This window comes from Gastrolobium bilobum, unplaced genomic scaffold (genome assembly GCF_033153095.1).
Source record: "Gastrolobium bilobum isolate Gb01-03AN ecotype WA unplaced genomic scaffold, APGP_CSIRO_Gbil_v1 utg15312, whole genome shotgun sequence".
NCBI lineage: Eukaryota > Viridiplantae > Streptophyta > Magnoliopsida > Fabales > Fabaceae > Gastrolobium > Gastrolobium bilobum.
This window is the reverse complement of record NW_026900152.1, coordinates 109,898-114,666: the sequence shown is the minus strand read 5'-3', so window position 1 is coordinate 114,666 and position 4,769 is coordinate 109,898. Positions and strand designations below refer to the sequence as shown.

The 4,769-nt window shown below is 40.3% G+C and overlaps 1 non-coding gene across 1 annotated transcript; it reads left to right on the top strand.

The window, feature by feature from the left end:
• The first annotated feature begins 2,898 nt into the window (after positions 1-2,898).
• LOC133295523 (small nucleolar RNA R71) lies at positions 2,899-3,004 on the top strand. The gene has a single exon (XR_009749354.1). It is a non-coding gene; the product is annotated as a small nucleolar RNA R71 (small nucleolar RNA).
• Positions 3,005-4,769: the final 1,765 nt, after the last annotated feature.

Here is a 4,769-nt window from a genome sequence, read left to right as displayed (position 1 = left end):
AATTAACCTCAGACATTATCAGAATTTCACAACATCAGTTCAGACAAACAAGCAATATGTAATCCAATTATACCTATGCAATGTTATGCCAAAATGTCATACAACATACTTCTTGAAATTCACTCAAGCACATTAACTGGATAGGCACATTTAAACCTGAGAATTTTTTTTTTATTTTTTTTAAAAAAATAACACAAAATAACTAACTAAAAATAGAAAAAATTTAAAAGAGTTTAGAATATCTCCCCTGATAGAAGAAGTGCAGTTCCAAGGTGCTTTCTGAAAGCCTACCATTCCCAGATTTAAAGAATTGTTGTCCCCAGCAATAGTCAAACCAAAAGATGGATGAAAAACCTGCACCATGGAACAAACAACAGCATATAGGATAAACTATAATGCGCACAATAAAACATCAGAGTGTTTGGGAAATATACCAACTCAAATCAGCTAAATGACCCTAACATCAATCTATGGTCATAATAAAACAGCAAAAGTATCAAAAACATAAACTAAAATAATATATAAGAAATCTCCGACAGCAAGGAGATATAATCAATCCTCCATGTTATCCCCCTCAGCAGCATGGGATAACTCAGCAAATGGAGGATCTGGTGGTACTGGATGCATCGGTGCATGAGACCACCATTCCTAGATTTGATTCCAACCATGAAGCCATGTGAAGAACTCTTTGAAGTATTGTTTTCTCTGAGAGATAGAGTCTCGGTGTCTCTTTTCACAAATTCTCCTTTTGGCGGCCTTCAACCTCCGGTAACCCGCACACATCCTCCAACCGGTATCAAAGAGTTTCACCACTTCCTTTCTCATTACCTTCTTCATTGTAGGATTACGCCTCCTTTGAGGTTTCCTCACATGTTTGACATCATCCTCCATGTCAATTTTGTGGGTACAGAAAGAAGGATCTATACCTTCCAAATCAGAGATAGACCACCCTATGGCAGTCTTATGTTCCTTCAGCACTTCAATCAACCTTCTTTCTTGCTCAAAAGACGATCCCTTATTAATGATAACAGGGTAAGTCTCCTCATCACCCAAGAATGTGTATTTAAGAGTTTCAGGAAGCTCCTTCAACTCCACTTTAGGGGCACCATCGTCTTTGTCATCGTCTTTTTTTCAAGAACCTCCAACGCCATATTCTTTTCTTCCTTCAAAGGAACAATATCACGCACTTCAAGTTCTTCATCAAGCTCTTGACTAGAAGTTATTTCTTCTTTCACTGCTTGCTCTAGAACATCAAGACTAAAACAATCGCCTTTGTCAGAAGATTGTTTCATAGAATCAAAGACGTTGATGGTAATGGTCTCATCATTCATCCTTAACTCAAGCTTTCCATTTTCAACATCAATCATGGCCCGAGCAGTGGCCAAGAAAGGTCTACCCAGCAAAAGAGGCATTTCAGTTCCCCCTTCCATGTCCAACACTACAAAATCTGCTGGAAAGATGAACTTGTCCACTTTCACAAGGACATCTTCAATTATACCACTGGGTTTCCTTAAAGATTTGTCAGCAAGTTGCAAGGAAACCATAGTAGGTTTGAGGTCAGATATCCCCAAAGATTTATACACTGACAAAGGCCTCAAATTTATACTTTCCCCAAGATCACACAAAGCTTTGCCAACATTTGTGTTACCAATGGCAATAGGAATATTAAAACTCCCTGGATCATGACGCTTAGGAGGAAACTTCTTCTATATTATCGCACTACACTCCTCAGTGAGTGTCACTGTTTGGCATTCTTGTAACTTGTGTTTTCTTGACAAAAGGTCCTTCATAAACTTGGCATAATTAGGCATATTAGCCAAGGCTTCAGGAAAGGGTATATTAACATGCAACTTTTTGAAGATATCAAGAAATCTGGCATATTGATGCTTCTGAGCATCTTTCTTGAATCTTTCAGGATAAGGTGCCATGGCTCTCACATATTCAGGACTCAACACAAATTTCTTCTTTTCAGCAACAAACGATTTCTCTTCTTCTTCACCTTTCTGAAGAGGCTTCTCAACAGTAGAAGGAATTACCAATTCTTTTTCTGGCTCCTTAACCTCCTTAAACTTCTCTTCAGCTCCTACATTTATGTTTGGCCTTTCTGGAGCTGCCACCACTTTACCACTTCGAGTTATGATAGCCATACAATCTTCTTTTGGATTAGTAATTGTATTACTAAGGAAGGTACCTGGAGTTCTATCAGCAATTTGCTTAGCCAGTTGGCCAATCTGATTCTCCAAATTTCTGATATATGCATTTGTATTTTTGGTATTGGCCCTAGTCTCTTCCATGAAGGCGTCGGAATGTTGAGCCATTTGTCCAACTAACCTCTCCAAATCAGAAGGTTCCTTGGTTTGGATTGGTGGAGGCTGCAGATAGTTGTTTGATGCGAAATCAAGACCAGTGCCTTGAATCCTCCGTTGATAATTACTACCTCCAGCAGAAAAATTCTGACCTCGTTGAACATTTTGTTGTTGAGGTCTCTGATCATACCAGATGCCATTCACTTGCATTTGTTGCGGAGAATCAGAAGCCATCAAAGAAGGACATTCATTAGACTTATGATTGTCCTTGCAATATTCATATACAACAGCAGCAGCTTGAGCCTGAATACTAGAAAGTTGCATCTTGTCAAGCCTTGAAGTCAAGTTTGCTATTTGCTGAGATAATAATTTGTTTTCAGCTAGCACCACATCATTACCTTCCAGCTGAAGGATACCTCTCTTAGGCTTGGATGACAAACCTTCATTTTCATTTGCAGCCATTCTTTCAATCAGCTCAAGAGTCTCATTTGCCCTCAACGATTTAATAGTGCCACATGTTGCACCATTCAACACCATCTGAACCTCAGGTTTACAGCCATTAAAGAAGATTTTCACTTGATTACCAGCAGACAAGTTATAATGAGGACACCTCCTCATTAAATCCTTGAATCTGTTCCATGCTGCACACATAGATTCACCCTCTGATTGAGTGAAATTGGTGATATCATTCACCATCTGATTGAATCTCTCCATCGAGAAGAACTCAGCAAAGAACGTCTGAGATAAATCAACCCATGTAGGAATGCTGAGTGCAGGATGTCTTTCCAACCAACTAAGAGCCTTTCCCTTAACAGCAAAGGGAAACAATCGCAACTGGATTGCATCATTGGACACTTGAGGATGTTTGGTTGAATCACAGATCATCAGGAATCTATCTATGAATCTGTGAGGATCTTCATTCTTCTCTCCTCCAAACTGAGCTCTCTCCACCAATTGAATGTTAGAAGACTTGAGCTCCCAAGTGTTGTTAGCAATAATAGGCTGAACAATGCTCGAGTTAGGCCTGTTAAATGCTGGAGTAAGGACAATATCCATGAATGGATTGTCTGCATCATTATTTTCGGCCATGATTTGTGGTTCTTCAGGAAGAGTCTTTAACTCGTTGAATGCAAGCTTCTTCCGAGCGAGTTTTCTATTTCTCTTTTCATTCTTTGTAATCTCAGAATCAAATGGGAATTCTGCAGTTTTGCCTCGCATACAACTCAGAAAAGAGATTAGTAGCACTTTTCAAATAAAAATAAAAATAAAATAAAATAAAAGTATTCACAAAATCCAATCTTAAAGATCAAGATTATATGATATAAGAAACGCCATTCCCCAGCAACGGCACCACAAACTTGATGCTCACCGGCAAATGTACCGATCACACAAGTAATACAGTGATAAGAAAAGTATCGTCTCCACAGGGATTGAGATCAAATATCAAATAAATGTTCCTTTTAAGATGGGAAAAGTTCAAATAGGTGTGACAAATATTGTTGATGTGATTAAAAATAGAAATAAAAGCAAGAACGTATTTTTGGAATTTTTGTGATGAATAATAAAAATAAAAATAAGGATTGATTTGTAAAAGTATGAGAAAACATTGTAGCTAGAGTGCACTTGTAACGCTCGGCCGCTTCAAGAATAAATGACTATCCTCACATACCAACACGAGACTTTTAAGTGTGTTTTTTCCTCACTCGCACACTTCCCGGGAAAACTTTCCAGGAGGTCACCCATCCCAGAATTGCCCCAAGTCAAGCACGCTTAACTATGGAGTTCTTCCATTCCGGGCTACCGAAAAGTAGATGCATCTTGTTAGTATAGGTAGTACCAATTAATTCTTATAAACTATTCTCAATTGTACTGTCCCATACCAGCACAGTCTCTGGAATCCCTCTCTTTCGGGTGTTGATTCGATTCATTCATGTACCCCCGGCGCTGGAAGCCTGCCAGGAGCCGCTCTTTGTCCATGCCCTTTCGCACCAGCGATCATTCTCCGTCCTCGTTAGCGCCCGAGATGTTACATGCCCACCAGTTTCCGCCTAGTTCATCCTCGAACCACACCGTACTGGAAGAGATGCCCTGCTCTGATACCACTTGGAGTTCTTCCATTCCGGGCTACCGAAAAGTAGATGCATCTTGTTAGTATAGGTAGTACCAATTAATTCTTATAAGCTATTCCCAACTGTATCGTCCCATACCAGCACAGTCTCTAGAATCCCTCTCTTTCGGGTGTTGACTCGATTCATTCATGTACCCCCGTCGCTGGAAACCTGCAAGGAGCCGCTCCTTGTCCATGCCCTTTCGCACCGGCGATCACTCTCCTCCCTCGTCAACACCCGGGATGTTATATGCCCACCAGCTTCCGCCTGGTTCGTCCTCGAACCACACCGTACTGGAAGAGAGGCACTGCTCTGATACCACTTGTAACGCTCGGCCGCTTCAAGAATCAATGAC